Source organism: Lynx canadensis, chromosome C2, assembly GCF_007474595.2.
Source record: "Lynx canadensis isolate LIC74 chromosome C2, mLynCan4.pri.v2, whole genome shotgun sequence".
Taxonomy (NCBI): Eukaryota; Metazoa; Chordata; class Mammalia; order Carnivora; family Felidae; genus Lynx; species Lynx canadensis.
In genome coordinates, this window is record NC_044311.2 from 131,966,221 (window position 1) to 131,986,075 (window position 19,855).

Below are 19,855 nucleotides of genomic sequence, written 5' to 3' on the forward strand. Positions count from 1 at the left end.
GTTTGTTTTACAACTGATAAACTCCTAAAACAAACAAACAAGTTGTATTAAAACACACCTCATGCCTTTTTTGAAGCGTATATAATGTTTCGCATATGTTTGGCAATTCTGATCATATACATGAGAAGGGATAATGTTAATATTTAATTGAGAGTGCTGTGAACCAAAAATAATTATGATTATGTAAATAGCCTGATGAAAGTGCCAAAAATCCTTAGCTAACATAGTATGATTAAGATATATAATAGGGGTGCCTGGGTGGCTCAGTTGGTTGAACGACCGACTTTGGCTCAGGTCATGATCTCACAGTTTGTGAGTTCGAGCCCCACGTCAGGCTCTGTGCTGACAGCTCGGAGCCTGGAGCCTGCTTCAGATTCTGTGTCTCCCTCTCTCTCTGCCCCTCCCCCACTCATGCTCTGTCTCTCTCTGTCTCAGAAGTAAATAAACATTAAAAAAAATAAAAAGAAAAGAAAAGAAATATAATAGCAGAGGCGCCTGGGTGCCTCAGTCAGTTGAGAGCCCGACTCTTGATTTTGGCTCAGGTTATGATCCCAAGGTGATGGGATTGAGCCCTGTGTCAGGTTCTATGCTAAGCATGGAGCCTGTTTGAGAGTCTCCCTCTGTCCCTCTGCCCCCTCTGCCACCCATCAAAAAAAAGGGGGATACCTGAGTGGTTCAGTCGGTTGAGCGTCCGACATCAGCTCAAGTCATGATCTCATGGCTTGTGAGTTCGAGCCCCTCGTCAGGCTCTGTGCTGACAGCTCAGAGCCTGGAGCCTGCTTCATATTCTGGGTCTCTCTCCCTCTCTGTCCCTCTCCCACTCATGCTGTCTCTCTTTGTCTCTCAAAAATAAAAATAAACATTAAAAAAATTTTAAAATTTTAGAAGATAAGTAGCTTTTGCCTCAGTCCCTACTACAACCACAAAATAAGAGCATCTCTGTGAAGCACCCAGACGACTACACGTTGGCATTGTGAAATGAAGTTTGACAGAGTAATAACGTGTCTTCCTTTCTGCTGATCCAGACCCTAGTGTTGGGTATTTACATACGCTTTCACTTTTCAAGCTACAGAACCATCATAAGATCTGCATAGAAATTGCTACTCTCTTTTAGATCCAAATGCCTGTAAATACAAACCAATTCCAAGCCATGACATAACATAGCCATATTTTATGGATGTACCATGTTGTTTCTGGCTTGTAGCAGGACCTAGAGATCTGTGAAGTACACAGAGATTTTCAAACTGCTACTCCCTTCTTACACATTAATTTTTGGAAGTGTATCTAGCTTCTTTGATTTTCTATTGCGGTAGAATTTTCTATTCTATCTTAGTGTCTACATCATCATTTACACGCTCATTGCCAATGATTTAACCATGTTATAAGATTAATAAAATTCAGGTTTCCTATTAACAAATTAACCTTCCCCTCAGAGAAGTTAGCAGAAGAGGGCATATATGTTCATGATTTCCACCCTCCCCCGACTAATTTCCACTTTAAAACCAGAGATGTTTTCTCAAGGAGAGAAAATTTTCCAATAGAATTGATTGAAGAAGGTGATATTACAATAACTACAGGCATGCAGAAATCAAATTGTTTTGGAGAAATCCTCTATTTCCTTACAGACTTTTGTTTAAGCCATTCCATTTAATGTGTGATAGACTTAAAATAAGAGGAAGCAGAAATGCATCTGGTGCAGTTTTCAAATGTGCAGTTCTCTGCAACACTTGTATCACTAGACTCCTATGGGTTTAACAATTGGTATTATCTCCCTCCTCATTGAGTACTGTATTTCTCATTAGCGTTATCAAGGTTCTGATAACTCCTACAGCAAAGATATCTGATTAACCTTCCTTCATCCAGGTTTACCAAACTTATTTACTGAAGAGATACTTTTTTACATCACACCAATATTAACATGTTCTGAAACTACTGTTTTATAGAGGAAAGTGCTGCTAGAATACTTTAGCATTTGCTGCTAGAATGAAATTCCTATCCAGTTAGCAAAGAAGGTTTCAGGTTTGTAAAACTTCAGTGGGCAGCTTGATGTTGGGTCTAGGATCGTGTAGAGCAATCTGAATTATTGACCTTTTAGAAGTGGACAGTGAATTGTAATTGCTTACTTGCAAAACAGTGCACCTGGAACATATTTGAAGATCTAGATTCTTTGGAATTTTCTAGTACCATTTTGGAGTAGACAACTAAAATGTATATTTCATACTTTTGGTACTATGAAAATACTCTGAATTCAGGGACAGAAAGGTATTGAGCAGTATTTAAGAGTACTGGTCCTGAACATGACAGGGGCTAGTATTTACTTACAAAGCATAATTTTCTGGGAGTCCCAAGGCTCATTAAGCTCCAGACTATCTTGTTCACTCCCTATCACTCAATGAAATTTCACTCCGGGAGCTCTTCCCCTCTTATTTGAATTAGATAATGAAAACAACCCTGTATGTACTTCTGTATCTCGTGACTCTGCTTAGGCTTTTTCTCTTCCCAAAATGCTTTTTTCCTTTATGCCTCCATCACTGGTTCATCAGAATCTTCTACTGCCTTCAAATGACCCTGACTCATTTTCTTCATGGTGGATAGCCCAGGCCACTGCAAGGTAATCCTTATGTCCTAACAGGACTTGGCTTGCCTCTTTGTTATAACAGTCTATGAAATACTGCTGTTGGGAAACATGTATAATAGTCTACCAACATTATGAGGCTCTTTTCATAATCAAAGACCATGTTTTGCTTATGATAGTGTCTTGCATAGAGTAGATACTCAAAATTGAATGGCATGGCAACTTCAAAATTGGCCTTTATCATCATCTTCACTTTATAAAGTCACATAGAAACCAGATTGAAAATTACATTCTGAGTTTCTGTTTATTAGTTTACTTACTGAAATATACACAGAGTACTTCACATGTAAACAAGAAATTTCTTTCTGTAGGACCAAAGCATTTTTAGTATATTTCTCTCTCTCTCTCTCTCTCTCTCTCTCTCTCTCTCTCTCTCTCTTCAGTTTTAAAGTCATAGACGGTTTATCTTTCTATAATTAGATTAGGAGGAAAAAAAATGAAGAACTCATTGGTAGCAGGAAGAAGCATGAGTCTTCTAGGATCTGGCATTTGAGGAGGTAGATATTCAGTTACTGTGCATTTCCGTTGTCTTTCCATGGCAGAACATACAGCAGAGACTTGGGAACATGCATGCCTGAAGCCAGGTTACTCTAATGTTCCATAACTATGTTGCTTGCTTTCAGAGCTGTTGTTGCCACAGTAGTTGACTGTGTCCCAGGCAAATGGGATGCTGGTCTGTTCCCATAGATCTTTATCCTAGTCTTCATCACAAGGAGGCTACTGCCACGTGCTCCCAGCTAGAGTCCCTTGTTCGAGGTTTCTGGTTTTGTTGACAACATCCTGCTCAATACAACTTATATTGTCACAGCTTGAAATATGATGAATGATTTTGGGTCAAGGAACCTGGTGGAGGGAGACAAGTAGCCAATTTGTTTGCGACATCAGGATGATTCTTTCTGTTCCTGGTAAGATGATAGGGAAATCTGTGGGCCCTGATCTAGTGGTTTTTATCATAGGGACATTATTATAGCTTTTCAGGGTCCAGGGAATCCATGTAAGTTTCTTCCACGTTGGAAATACAGGAGCTGAATCCAAGTGCTTGGTCGAGACACGCTCTCCCCACAGTTGCTTTCTCCCCACATCCGCGACCCAGCTTTAGTATGTTTTTCTTATTGTCACTTGGTTCTAGCAACTTTTCAGCTGGTTGAAATTTTTTTAAAAAATTTAAAGCGATAAGATACATATAACTACATAGTCAAATTTGTGTTTTGTATTCTCTCCAGACATGGTTCTTCACTCTTTTCATAGTTAGAAATCTTTCTTTTTTAACTTTTGACTTTAAATAATTTCAGACTTGCAAAAGAGTTTGAAAAATACTGTAGAAATTCTCTTATAGTTTTCAGCAGCTTCCCTAAATATTACCATTTTGCATAACCAGGATATAATTATTGAAACCAGGAAGTTAACACTGAGTCAATTCTATTAACTACTCTATAGTATAGACCTGGTCAAGTCTCCCTGGTTTTCTCATTAAGGTCCCTTTTCTTGGTCCAGGATCCAATTCTCAAGTCACCTTAGTCTCCTCTCATCTGACATCTCCTCACTTTTCCTTTGTCCGTCATGACCTTGACACTTATAAACAGCATGAGCCAATTATTTTGTAGAATGTCAATTTCAGGTCATCTGATGTGAAAGCAGTAATTATATCTTTTGAGAAATATATTCATGATCTAGGAATATTTGTGATAATTATTTGGATGGGAAACATTTATTTCTTCAAATATTTGGTGAACGATAGCCTTAGTTTCCATGTGGTATAAGAGTGGATCTTTTTGACTTTTTTTAAGTTTATTTTTAAGAGAGAGAGAGAGAGAGGGAGGGAGGGGCAAAGAGAGAGGGAGACCAAAGATCTGAAGCGGACTCTGCACTGTCAGCACAGAGCCCAATGCGGGCTTGAACCCATGAACCGCAAGATCATGACCTGAGCTGAAATCCGACGCTCAACTGACTAAGCCACCCAGGCTCAATTGACTTTTAAGATTCAACTTTTAAATTTGACTTTTAAAAAAAGGCAGAAAGTCTTATTTTTCTTCTTTGCAGATGTTTTGTCCTGTATTAGTCCTTTGAAAGACTTATACTGAGATCGTGTTCCAGAGCTTCGTAAGTCTCTATGGATATGAATATGCATCTTTTATCAAAAAACATTTTTAAATATGAAACTTTTTTTTAATTACACACATCACATATTTTTCCTTAAAAATTAGTAGTTAGGCGGTATCACACAACTCAAGATGCCAAAATTTAATTGTTTGAAGTGATCTACTCATTGCTCTGCCTGGAAAATCTCAGGCTTTTACTGAGGCACCTCTTCAATGAATAGCACACAGAAACCAGTTAAAATATAGTACTTCATAATGATATTGTTAGAGGTTTTTTGTTTTGTTTTGTTTTGTTTTGGATGTATTTGCCTTCCTGTTCTCCATTTTCTAATATGCTTTTCCACTGGAAAAACTTCCCATCCTGCTTTTTTGCTAACTTCTTCACTCATGACTTGATTGACCAGTTTACCCAAGTCAGTCTGCAGTCTGGTTTCTCACCCCACCGTGTCACTGAACCTGCCCCTTCCAAGAGTGCAAATGACTTTCTCATAGCTGAGTCTGCTGCTAGTGTGCATTGTTCGACAATGTTGGCCACTCTCTTCTTTCGTGAAATGCTTACCCTCTTACAGTATCTGAGGTACACTCTTTCTTGGTTGTCTTGCTGCTTCCAAGGAGGTTTTTTTTTTTATTATTCTCATCTTCTCTAACTTGTGTTTAACTATAGGCATTCCGTGGGTTTACTCTCTAACAATACTGATGCATAAGCTCTGGGCTAGCCCAAGGGCTCCCAGAGCTTCAGTTACCATCTTTGTCTGGATGATTCCATCTTTACCTCTAATTTGGATACCCACCCTGAGCTTTAGATCTGAATTTCCCATAGACTTCAAACTCAGTTAGCCATCAAGCTAAAATCATTAATTCACCCTTGAACTTGAACTTCTTCTTTCTCCTACCCTAACTCCTGGACTTGGGCTGGGGTGAAATCTCGAATTAGATTCTCCCATCACACTTTGTCCTAACCCACGTTATTCTCTTAATCTGGATTGTTCTTCTTCTCTTTTCCCATGTGTTATGTGCTGAGTTTTCATTTTGGTACAGTTGAAATTTATCTCAGCGATGCTTACCCGGACCACCTCAAAGATAATTAGAAGATGCTCATGTTTATAATTAATTTCATTGTCTCATGTGTTATCATTAGTTGTAGAAATATCTGTATTCCTTTCCTCATTGGATTGTAAATCCCTCAAGTGATCTTGGTGGCCCTCGAAAACGAACCCAGTACCTACTTACATATTGGTTGATTGAACTGACTTAAAATGCATCACCCCTGGTTTGCTGTTGTTGTTATGTTTATTTGTTCTATTTTACTTTGTTTAGTGGCCCTACAAACAACATACTCCTCTTAAGGATAACAATGCTACGCTGTAACACAGAAGCCTTTCTATTTCCTTCTTCCTTCCTTCCTTTCTTCCTTCCTTCCTTCCTTCCTTCCTTCCTTCCTTCCTTCCTGACATGGGCAGGAAAAATGAGAATGAAAGCAGCTGGCAGTCCCTAAAATATAATCTATTCCCTCTCAATTACTCAGAGCAATATCTTGGGCAGTTACTAAAGTAAAACTTTTTATCAAACCCAATATGTTGAGGCAGGAAATGCAATCACATTATTTGCAATTTACTGTTGCTCCCTTAGTTATCTGCAGATCAAAAGGTATCTGTTCTGACACTTCATTTCTGAAACTTAATGTTGTGTTTGTTTAATTCATCTAATTAGGACCTCTTAGCACCTCAAATGGGTGCTTTAAAAAACAACACTCAGCTGTTAGCCTAGGGACAAAAGAATAAATGCAAATTTAGCACTTTTCAAAGGTGAACCCGCACATTTGATGTCTTGACAACATTCAATAAAAATCAAGTGTTCATAGACATAATCTACTAATTTGCTGATTGTTTTTGAGCCTATATCTCTTAATAAATATGAAAGGTAGTTTCAAAAAATTGACCATTTTCTGGGGGAAATATATATATATATATATGTATATGTATAAATGCAATCTTTTATAATATAAAAATAATTTTCAGGAGCTTGTTGCTGCTTCTGAGATAAAGAAAATTCTCGATGTCAAGATTTAAATAGAGAAGAGAATGAGATATACAAAATGGTAAGTGACTTGCAAATAGACCAGTGCGGCCAATTTTCTAATTCTATTGTGTAGTTATCATTTGTAAGTTGCGCACATATAAAATGCATACTTTTTTAAATTTTATTTTATTTTTTTAGTTTTTGTGGAATCTCTCTACTGTTTTCCAGAGTGGCTGCACCAACTTATATTCCCACCAGTAGTTCATGAGGGTTCCCTTTTCCCCATCCTTGCCAACACTGGTTATTTCTTGTCTTTTTGATACTAGCTATTCTGACTGGTGTGAGGTGCTATTTTGTTGTGGTTTGATTTTCATTTTACTGATGATTAGTGATGTTGAGCATCTCTTTGTGTGTCGGTTGACCATCTGTATTTCTTTGGAAAAATGTCTTTTCAGATCCTCTGTGCATTTATAATCAGACATGTTTGCTTGGTGTAGATTTGTATGAGTTCTTTATGTAACTTGCAAGCAGTATGGAGGTTCCTTAAAAAACTAAAAATAGAAGTAACATACAGATCCAGTTAATTCTACTTCTGGGTGCTTACCTGAAGAATGAAAACACTAATTCAAAAAGATATATGCATCCCTATATTTATTTCTGTATTATTTAATAGTGGTAAAGATATGAAAGACACCTAAATGCCCATTGGTAAATGGATAAAGAAGATATGGTATATATACACAATGGAATATTACTCAGCCATAAAAATGAATGAAATCTTGCCATTCACAACAACATGGATAGACTTAGAAGCTATTATGTTAAGTGAAATAAGTCAGACAGAGGAAGACTAATACCATGTGATTTCACTTATATGTGTAGTCTAAAAAATGAAACGAATAACGACAGAAAGAGAAACAAACTCATAGAGAACAAACCAGTGGTTGCCAGAGAGGGTAGTGGCAGGGGGTGAAAAAGACAAAACAGATGAGGGGAATTAAGAGGCACAAAGTTAAAATAAGTAAGCATCGTGGCTGAAAAGTACAGCATAAGGAATATAGTCAGAGGTAATAGAATAACGGTATATGGTGACAGATGGTAACTACATTTATCGTCATGTTTCATAATGTATATAATTGTCAAATCACTAAGTTGTACACCTAAAACTAGTATAATATTATATGTCAATTCTCCAATTAAATTCTACTACAATTTAAAATGTAAACAAATGCGGGGCACCTGGGTGGCTCAGTCAGTTAAGCGTCTGACTTCAGCTCAGGTCATGATCTCACAGTCCGTGAGTTCGAGCCCCATGTCGGGCTCTGTGCTGACAGCTCAGAGCCTGGAGCCTGTCTTTGGATTCTGTGTCTCCTTCTCTCTCTGCCCCTCCCCCACTCATGCGTGCGCTCTCTCTCTCTCTCTCTCTCTCTCTCAAAAATTAATCAAAAACATTAAAAAATAAAAATAAATAAGTAAAATGTAAACAAATGCATAATTGCGGTTGTCACTATTGCAAGCAGTTGTGATGCATAACCATATTTGAATTGAACTTTGTTTACTACTATAAACTTCTTTTGATAAACTTGGTATAAAAGACACTTGGCTATACCCTGTGGCAGGTGATTTTAACTTTGATTTTTAATCAGGGAGAATTCAAGATTGCTTGCATGACTAGGACACACATGTTCGTGCTCCTACAACCATGGAATTTTTTAAGTGATATTTAGGATGATAATACTGATTTATAAAGTAGCAGGCAAAGACTTTATAATTTCTTAAAATTTGGTTATTTTTTTAGGGTATTCAAACTATTCAACATATATTTTTTATTGCTAATTTTTTAAATTTAAATTCAAGTTAGTTAACATACAGTGTAATATTGGTTTCAGAAGTAGAACCCAGTGATTCATCACTTACAGATAACACCCAGTGCTCACCCCAACAAGTGCCCTCCTTAAATGCCCATCTCCTATTTAGCCCATTCCCCCACCCACCTCCTCTCCAGCAACCCTCAGTTTGTTCTCTATATGGTTTGCTTCCTCTCTGTTCTTATCTTATTTTTTCTTGCCTTCCCCTATGTTCATCTGTTTTGTTTCTTAAATTCCACATATGAGTGAAATCATATATTTCCCTTTCTCTGACTTACTTCTTTAGCATAATGTACTCTAGTTCCATCTGCATTATTGCAAATGGCAACATTTCATTCTTTTTGATCACCAAGTAGTGTTATTCCATTTTGTGTGTGTGTATATATATGTATGTATATACCACTTCTTCTTTATCCATTCAGCAGTCGATGGACATTTGGGCTCTTTCCATAATTTGGCTATTCCTGATAGTGCTGCTATAAACATTGGGGTGCATGTGCCCCTTCGAATCAGCATTTTGCAATTGCTGGGTCATAGGGTAGCTCTATTTTTAATTTTTTGAGGAACCTCCATACTGTTCTCCATAGTGGCTGCACCGTTTTGCATTCCAACCAGCGGTGCAAAAGTGTTCCCCTTTGTCCACATCCTCTCCAATATCTGTTGTTTTCTGAGTTGTTCATTTTAGCCATTCTGGCAGGTGTGAGGTGGTACCTCATTGTGGTTTTGATGCATGCAACAGTTATATAAATATATCTTGATGATTAAAGGGCTTTTGATTGATTTACAAAAGCAAGCTAGCTTTATTTAGTTTATAAGAATTGCTAGTGCCTTGGATTGTTCTTTTCTTGCTATGTTGTCTACAGTGGAACTAGAAGCATCTTGCAGACAACTTCTTTTCTCTTCTCATCCTATCCAGAAGACCCTCTCAAGGGCTTCTCAGAGAATGGGTTGATAGAGGGTTGAAAGAGCATAGGAAAGATAAGAGAAGAGAGTTCCAGAGTCATTTCTGGAATATGAGTATAGGCATGCTACTGGCTTTGTACTCTGCCCAACCCCATCCTACCCCGTCCAGTGCCTGAGAAAGTGGTGTGTGTCTATGATGGCCATAGTTTTTTATATTATTTATAATTATATTATAATATTTATACTATTTAAATATTCTGCTGATATTGATATCTGTTATATGAATATTGATCTCTATTCCCTCCAGGGTTTTGTTTTTGTTTATTTGCTTTATTTGTTTGTTTTTGTTTGCATTTATAAATAGAAAAACCAACTTTGACCTAGTCATAATTTTTCTTTACCTTAGCTTGAGGCTTGGGAAATTATTTGTTCTGCTTTCTGGACAGTATCCTTATCCCTAATAATATGGACATTAGTAGAAGTGTAGACGTTTCCATTTACACTAATGAAAATATCGGTTCTTTGGTATTCCAGCAAACTATTTTGCTTTCACTGAACTCTGTTAACAAAGATTCTCAACCTGTGTCTATACTAACTGACTATTAATTTTATCCTTTTTGCTAAATATGCCAGATATAAAGGAGTAGTCCAGATATCCTGGTAATTTTTTGGTGGGAAGAGAGGGGAGGTTATCTTGGTTTTTGATGACCCCAAGAAGACTTCCCATGCCGGCCATGTCCCCATTTGATGGTGAATGTGTTTCCCACCTAGATGCTATGTGAAGCCTATTAGCTTAAGCCATTACACCAGAAATAATTGTGTAATATTTTTTCTTCTCTTAGTGAATCTCTTTTCCAGAAGAACAAGTTGAAATTTAATAAGATCAATGTAGAAAGCCAACAGTTGCGCTGAGTTATAGTGTTGTTTCTTAGCCAGATGCTTGTCTCTTCTGCCCAGCTGCAAAATTTCTCTGTACACAAGGGTGTCTTTAGTGCCAAGGGGGGATAAGCAAAAAGGAAAAGAAAATATAGCTGCTGCTGCATGGATGACCCCATCTGCACTGACTCCTTCAGTGAGTTTTCCTTAGAATCATTAGAGGGATACTTTGCCTAACTACCTATCCCAACATTTAGGATTTACTTTTAAGATGGTCAGTTAATATTTCTTGAACATAAACTTTTGGCCAGAGTAACTGGAAATTTGAGTTTATTAAATTTTTACATACTTAACTATGGTCTACAGGGTATATTAAACTCAGCCAATTGGCTTCACATCCACTTTCTTGCCCCCCAATATATTTAGTGTGAAATGTATGAGAAGGAATGGGATAAAGTGACTTTTCCAAAAAATCCCTAGTATCTTATTTATTCCAGATAATAGAGAAAAACAGACAGCATTTCTATGATTAAAAGCTTGCATTGGTAATGACTTGGAACTTAGGTCTCTAAATACACATGGCAATATATATATAATTGTGTGAAAATCTAGCTTGAGAAAATGATAAAATGTTATGGAATAGTTTAATGATTTATAAGATTCCATATTATGGAATATTCTGTAATTTTTTAAAAAAGACTGTGGTAGGACTGTATGTTCTGGCTTAAAAAGTTTTCCATGATGTATTTTTTGGGGGAAAATGAGATAAATTAAGTAATAGCACGTGTATGATAAGATTTCTTTTCTGATAGGGGCGCCTGGGTGGCGCAGTCGGTTAAGCGTCCGACTTCAGCCAGGTCACGATCTCGCGGTCCGTGAGTTCGAGCCCCGCGTCGGGCTCTGGGCTGATGGCTCAGAGCCTGGAGCCTGTTTCCGATTCTGTGTCTCCCTCTCTCTCTGCTCCTCCCCTGTTCATGCTCTGTCTCTCTCTGTCCCAAAAATAAACGTTGAAAAAAAAAAAATTAAAAAAAAAAAAAGATTTCTTTTCTGATAGAAAAAAATATCAATCTTACATTATAGCCTTATGTACATATATATAGAATTATAATTTTAGTCCATTTATTTTACATGAAGACAAAAGAGTATATATTTGTTCATGCAGTAAAATGTCTTGAAAACACACGGGTTACTAGTTATATCAGGGGAATAGAATGACAGAGAAGAGACAGAAAGTCCTCTTTATTTTCCGCTTTATATGCTTCTGTGTTACTAGATTTTTTTAACCTCAAGAAGGTATTACTTATATAATTTTAAACAGTCAGCGATGATATTTATTGAACAATTGTTTAAATGTCTCTTGTCTGGCCTGCTAATAGTATTCTGCTTAGCAATGTGTCTTGGAAAGTCCCAATTTATTCAATAGAAACAAATGAAATAATATTGGGTTGGGGCTATATTATTAGATTACATACAGCCGTATTCTGATAAGAATCTAAGTTGTATTTTTCTCTTCCTATTTTATAGCAATTAGGGTGACTGATTTTCTCTTTCACCAACTGGTTAGACACCTGCAGACATTACTTCTCATGTGTCTTTATCTATTCTGTTCGCCATTTCACCACCAGAGATGTCATTCATAAACTTGCCAAAGCCTGGCTTGAATGGCCCTACCACTATTCTGGACCACCCCTTAAAGGAAGTGATCTGGAAGTAACAATACTTCTTACTGCTCTTCCCAGTTGTAGGATCTCATTCACTAGCCGTCCTCCAGGTTAATATAAGATACTCTCAGAAATTGTTTGGTTTGCCACATGAGACAGTCCTTCAATATCAGCCTAACTCCCTCTTATCAGTCCCTCACCTTCTACCTTCCATCCATTCTTAAAACAGAATCAATATTCCTATATAACTTACTTTTTTTAAAAAAAGGAACATGCATATTCCTGGAGGAGTAGATAGTGCTTACTCTTTTATGTATTCATGCAGTGATTTTTAAATATGACGTACCTATTTATTGTATGATCCTGGGAAAGTCCACGCCTTAAATACATCAAGCCTTCATCTTCTACATCTGTTGAAAGTAAGTATATAAAAATGCCCAAGCCAGTGGCACATGGGTGTCTCAGTTGTCTAAGCATCCAATCCTTGGTTTCAGCTCAGGTCATGATCTCACTCTTGTGATGCTCTCTCCCTCTCTCTCTTCCCCTCCTCCCCCCTCTTGAAAAATAAATAAACTTAAAAAAAAATATCCAACCCGTAATATTTTTTGAGGATTAAATGAATCGTTGTATGCAAAGTATTTAGAATAGCATCTGGCACAGAAAACAATGAAATAAATATAAACTATTTTGACTGTTTATAGAAAAATATAAACCATGGTATTCCTTATTAATGATTATTTTAAAGGAAAATTAATCATAATAAATATATGACATACATGTGTTTTGCATTGATGGCCTGATGCAAATATCAATAATTACTGATAAAAGATACCTAATATTTCTGGGAAAGACATTCTGATCAATAGTAGCTGTGATGGGTTAAGTATTTGAATAATAATAATAATAATAATAATAATAGTAATAGAAATGGCTCATTGTACTTCCAAGTGCACTATTTACATTTTAAATAGGTGACGGATTATTATAGTAGTAGAAAATATAACCCTGAGTATTAGTTAAATAATTTCTTCGTCTCATTACAGATTTAAAAAGTCACCAGCAGAGGAAAATACTGAGTATAGATACTGCCAATATTGGTGAATGAGGAAGTTGCATTTACCTTGGGAAAGACAGCAAGCATTTGCCTTGGTTTTATTCCTGTCTGGAATTTAATTTATGGATAGTTAACATGCAAAAAGCAAGTGTCACATTACTGACTCGGTAATGAGAGAGAGAGAGAAATGAGATGTGGGGGAGAGAAAAGGAGAGAGAAAAGAAAGAGAGAAAATGGAAATGAAGGTAGGAAAAGAAGGAAAGGAATGGATGGATGGATAAGAAAAGAAAAAAGGAAGGAAGCAAGGAAGGCAAGCAGGCAAGCAATGGAGGAAATTTGAGTACAAAGGAAAGACACTAAGAAAGTTTCCAGTTCAAGTCCTTTGCATATTCGACAAATTAGATTGTCAAGAACTCAGCTTCTCAAAAATTTAGGCTATTAGCCATTCACAACTTACTTTGAATTAATTTAATCAGATTATCAAATTAGGATTGTTCTTAGAGCCTGCCAAAAGCAGCAGCCTGAGGAAACTGGAGTTTTCTGACAGGAAGTTTGATTTTAAAACACAGGGCTACTGCTCCAAGGAGGAGGGGACATTGGCATTCAATGGGCCAGGGGAGCCTAGGACAGCCAAAGGGCAGCATGAGGGCACTGGATGCCTGAGGTCTGATTAAGAGAGTTTACCAAGAGGTGAGAAGTTTCCCAAGACAAATAGCATACTTGGCACTTTGGCTAATGTCCCTAGTGGCCGTGCACATTCTTGATCTCTGCTTTTGTTACATTTAATTACAGTGATATTATTTGTGAGATTGGAGGTACCTTATGCTCTGAGAGGACTACTGAAGGTTATGGGTTATACCTGCATATCTCCTCAGTTTTACGTCCCGCTAGTTTTATTAATAAAATAAAATGTTTTCTATTTTAGACCTTTGCTCCAAAAGGCTAATATTAATCACGTTTTTGGGTGTCTTGAGATTTTAACCCTAAAACCTCATCAGCATTCCATACATTATGTTTCACATGGGTGTTATGAAGTATGGACTAGATACATCAGAACTATAACGGGCCTTTCGTTCCCACAATTGAGCATTTCAGATTTCTTCTAAAGGCTATAAATTTGAAATGTAATCTGTTTCATGTGTGGGGAATGCTGTGGTGAAAGGGCTGGGGGCTGGCCAGATGAAAGTGCAAGTCTGTTTGCCATCAGTGTCTTTTTCCTGAGAGATCTATGTTCCATTTCAATAAATTTTATACCTATCTTCAAGTTTTAACAACAACGACGTTATTATTAGAACATATATAATGTGTTAAGATATCAAGTTTTTGTTATTGCGATTTGTTTTAGATTCCAAAAAATTGTAATGATTGTAAACATTTAAGAAGTTAAAATTTTAAAAGTCCGTGAACCCAAAGCAGGTGCTTTAGAAAGTGGGGAACCCATAATATAATTCATTGTGAGTACATTTCAAGATAAAGACACTTGTGTTAATTTGCTAGGGCTTCCATAAGAAAGTACTACAAATCTGGGTGGCCTTGAACAATGGAAATTTATTTTCTCAAAGTTCTGGAGGCCAGAAGTCCAAAATGAAGGTGTCAGCAAGCCATGCTTCCGTTGAACTCTTTTTCCATGCCTTTCAGTTGGCTTCTGGTAGTTTCTAGCAAGCCTTGGTACCCTCAGTTTGGAGGAAATCCCTTCAGTCTCTGTCTCCATTGTCCCGTGGTGTTCCCGTTGTGAATTTGAGTCTTTGCATGGCTGTCATTCCTCTGGGTGTCTGTGTCTATGTGTCTTTTCTTCTTATAAGGACACTAGTCATACTGAGTTAAGGACCCACCCTACTTCTGTATTACCTAATCTTTTTTTTAGTGTTTATTTATCTCTGAGAGAGAGAGAGAGAGAGAGAGAGAGAGAGAGAGAGAGAGACAGAATCTGAAGCAGGCTCCAGGCTCTGACCTGTCAGCCCACAGCCCAATGCGAGACTCGAGCTCATGAACCACAAGATCATGACCTGAGCCGAAGTTGGATGCTGAACTTACTGAGCTATCCAGATGCTCCTGTATTACCTAATCTTAACTAATTACCTCTTCATTGACCCTACTGCCAAATAAGTTCATATTCACAGGTATCAGTGGTTATGACATGAACATAACATTTTGAGGGACACAATTCAACCCATAAAAAACTCAAACATAAGAATACTCTGGATGACAAAAATATACTTACCCCATGAGAAAGGAACAAACACTCTAAATAAGAAAATCACTTAAGTGGAGTGTTACATTATTCATTCATTAAAATAAATCTCAGGTCTATTAATGACAGTATGAAATGACTCAAAAATGCTGTCCACTCTCCAGAATCCAGTTTCTTCTTGTATTTGAATTTGTATTTTTCTGTATATTTTCAAATTTTAAATTAATCTGTAACCATCTATATTTTCTGTGTAATTCAAGACTTCTGTTTTATTTAACTTTAATATTCCACTTAGTAATTCTTTTCTTTAAGTGATACATGACACTTAGGAGTGCTTGCTCAATGCTAAAGACTGTGTGGGTTACTGAGAGTAGAAATGAGGAAGCACAGTCCCCCATTCTTAAAGTCTTGGGAAATTGAGAAAAGCAAATTACAGTAGATTTTTTTATGTCATTGAGATATAGGTATTGTACTGATACATAGAAGGAATGCTAAACTAGACTTTGGTTAGGAATTCGTCAGGAAAATCTTTCTAATTGAGTTCATACCCATGCTGTCTCCAAATGGAGGAGAGCCAAACAAAGTGCTGGAAGGAAGGGCATCCCCACAAGTGTCCAGAATGGGGAGAGAGAACATGACAATGAACCTAGTTTCATGCACTAATGGGGTAATATGGATAATTCGCAAGAAATGTTATAAAACAGCTAACCTAAACAATGATTATACTACACAAAACACTTATAGAGTGGATGCCTGTTGTATAATGAGCACACAATTAAAGATTACCTTAGAGACAGTATACATAGTGATCAGGAGCCTATGCTCTGGTGTCAGATTTTTTTATTTAATTCTGTTTTTCCATTTATTTGAACAATATTGAACTTCTGTAAGTCTCACTTCCTCATCTATATAATAATAATAATAATAATAATAATAATAATAATAATGTATTAGATTCCTAGGGCTACCATAACAAATTACCACAAATTGGGTGGCTTAGCACAACAGAAATGTATTCTCTCACATCTGGTGGCTAGAAGTAAGAAATCAAAGAATCAGCAGCATCGGTTCCTTCTGGAGGTTCTAGGGAAACCATGACTTTCTTCTGGTTTCTGACGATTTTGCCAACAATCCCTGGTGTTCTTTATATTGTAGATGCATCACTACAATCTCTGCCTCCCATGGTCTCATGGCATTCTCCATGTGTGTGTCAGTCTCTAAGTTTCTCTCCTTTTTTTATAAGCACACCTGTCATATTGAGTTTAGGACCTAATCCAGTATAACCTCACCTAAACTTGATTACATCTGCAAATACCCTATTTCAAATTCACAGGTACCAGAGGTACATGAATATTGGGGAGACTATTCAACTCAATACAATAGAATGTATTTCACTGTGCTGGAGTGAAGATTTTAAGGAGATTAAGTCATAGGACTAGTTCAGTAGTTAGTGAACAGTGCATTTTATTTGCTACTATTGCTCTTTATTTAAGATCACTCACCACTGGTTGATTGGAAGCATAATTATAAGAGGCACATTCTTAGGAACTTGCCATTAAAAGCCATAAATTGGGGGGAAGCATCTGGGTGGCTCAGTCAGTTAAGGATCCAACTCTTGATTTCTGCTCAGGTCATGATCTCACTAGTTCCTGAGATCAAGCCCTGCCTCAGGCTCCACAGCATAGAGCCTACCTGGGATTTTTCTCTCTTCCTTTCTTTCTGCCCTTCCCCCACTTGTGCAGTCTCTTTCTCTCCCTCTCTCTCTCAAAACAACAACAAAAGTAAACATTTAAAAAAATAAAGAAATTTCCTATATTGCTTTTAAAAAGTTGTAAATTGGGGTTTTCTCAGAAAATATCTGCATCTGCAAGCTTTTCACTAGATCTCATCCTCACTATCGTTCTAGTCCTTTGCACACTTTTTTTTTTTTATGAAAAAGAAAAAGTAAGTAAAAGAATTTTGGTTTAGTAATTCTGGCACAGTAAAAATTTGTAAAAAAAAAAAAAAAAACTAGCCATTATTATGGCTGGTATTGTTATGGCAGGTATTAAGGTAGAACATATCATTCCTATTTTAGGTGGTGTTCCAACACTGTGTTATAAAGAATGTAGCATAACAAATCTGTTTCTAAGTATATGAAAAGGAGAAGAAAAAGAAGTAGAATGACTTAGGGAGGATTTCCAAATCCAAATAGAAAGTTTGGGGTCCAACTTGAGAAAGAAAGACCACTATATTGGGTTCTTTCTAAAACTTATTTTTATTTTTCTCCAGCTTTATTGAGGAATGACAAATTTAAAGTTGTATATATTTAAGGTGTATAATGTGGTGTTTTGATGTGAGTATGCCTTGTGTAATGATTACTAACTAACACCAAGCTAATTAACATATCCATCACCTCCTTTGGTTACCGGTGTGTGTGTATGTATGGTAAGAACACTTAAGATCTACTCTCCTAGCAAATTTTAACTCTACAATGCATTGATATTTATACTTACCGTGCTGTACATTAGATCTCTAAAATGTATTCATGCTATAACTGAAAGTTTTACCCTTTGACCACATCTCCTCATCAGCACCTGGAAACCACTCTTCTGCCTTCTGTTTTTTCTTTTTTTTTTTTTTAAAGAAGTTCTTTGATGTTTACTTATTTTTGAGAGAGAGAGAGACAGAGCATGAGCAGGGAAAGGGCAGAGAGAGAGGGGGAGATCATATTTGTTTGTATGTGTGTTCTATGTGCCTCTGTGCTCTTCCATTTGCTACCCCTGGCAGGAAGTTTTTAAAAAAGTTCTTTCCATTTTGAGAAATATATATTGTATTATGTTTTATTTTAAATATTTGCTAAGGATCTTCATGGAAAATATTCACATAGTCATTTAAGATCATTTTCCTTATAATAATTGGAGTTTTCCATGATCACATTCAATTTACACTTGACATTTATTTGAAATAGTTTTTCTCAACGTAGTACTGTTATTAGTAGTATATCTTGCTTAAAGTGAAAGCCATTATAGTGCAGTTTGCTATTTACTTTGGAGGAATAAAGGGCTTTTGTGGACAAGGATTATGTCTTGGATCTTATTATCAAATATTAGCATTTCAAAAGGTATATGGTCTTTCTGGTGTCAACTACCATGGGAAATAATAAAGGAAATGTATACCAAAAAAGATAAGTGAAACTAACAGTCATAATTGCACACAAGCATTGACATATGGAGGTACCTTAAGACAATGTCACCATGAAGCTATGGGGGGACAAAAACTATTTTTGTTTTCCATGATAATGCCTTTCACAGTAACATGTTTAAGTGCTTGAGTGTGTGATAAATATCAATATTTTTGTAGCATTCTGTCACATTCACAAGACCACTGGACATTACCTCAGCATTCTGTTTATTAGACTATCTGGAACATGACGTCTGCGGCCGTGTTTTTTATCCCACACACTTAGCCCATGCTCTACTCAACGTGGGCATTAAATAGAAGTTTTGAGAGGATGAGTTGAATCAAAAGATGAATGAATAGTCACATCCTCATGTCAGCTGGTGGGGATCATTGCTAGGTAAAACACTATCTCCTTGCAGTGGTAATTCTAGTCACCTTTTCCTTACGTCTTCTGGTCAAGTGTGTTCATTTAGTATTGACTTCTTTCTCCCTCTACTAACTTTACATGGAGATCTCATTGACGCTCGTAGGCTGATAACTTAACCAACAGAGCAACCATCTCATCATATTCACAGGTTCTACCCAACCTCTGAGGAAGTATTATACAAGTGTACACGAGGGAGTGGGAGTCTTGTGGGCAACTCGAAGTTCTTCCTACCACAATAACAAAAGTATTTCTACACTAATCCATTTCTCATTGTTAACTTGTTGCTTTCAACTTCATGTATGTGGGGTGTCCTTCCCTTAATTATCTGGAAAAATATGGTTTCCCTTTGGGATATTCTCATTAATCCTTGACTTGTTTTTATCTTTGATTACCTTCAGTCTCACTTCATTTACCTTTATCCAGACTTTTTCTACATTTCTCTTCTCCCTTTAGAGCCTCTTCCCTTTGTAAAAGTTATTTGAACTCTCCGCTTCAAAGACTGTCCTTTTGTGTTTCCAACTCTTGATATGAAATTTTTGTCTGCTATCAAGCCTTGATTATAATTGCCCATGCATCAAAACTGTCTTACAAAATCAAAGATTTACACACCATTTTTTATTGTCCTAAAGGAAAAGCTAAGCACCTATGTCTTCCATAATTCTTTGCAAAGCCTGTGCATATAAATTGTGCACATTCTATTTTATCATGTACCAGACAATGACTTAAGCACAATATTCCTGTTCAAAATACGAATTGAGAAGTATTGTGGAAGAGCGGCAATTGTATTATATTGTCCTTCATTCTTAACATCATGTATGACTTTTATATAAAATTTCAGCACACATAATTTTTCCCCTTTTCTGGAAAATAGTATTATGTGCACTTCCTTCATCTCTTGGACAAAATCAAACACCTGAGTATAGAAACAAATTGTATTCCAGCAATAAGACAATTTTTCAC

The 19,855-nt window shown here is 36.6% G+C and overlaps 1 pseudogene; it reads right to left on the reverse strand.

The window, feature by feature from the left end:
• Window positions 1–3,144: 3,144 nt before the first annotated feature.
• LOC115522929 overlaps window positions 3,145–19,855 on the reverse strand; it is a 17,932-nt pseudogene continuing 1,221 nt past the window's right edge.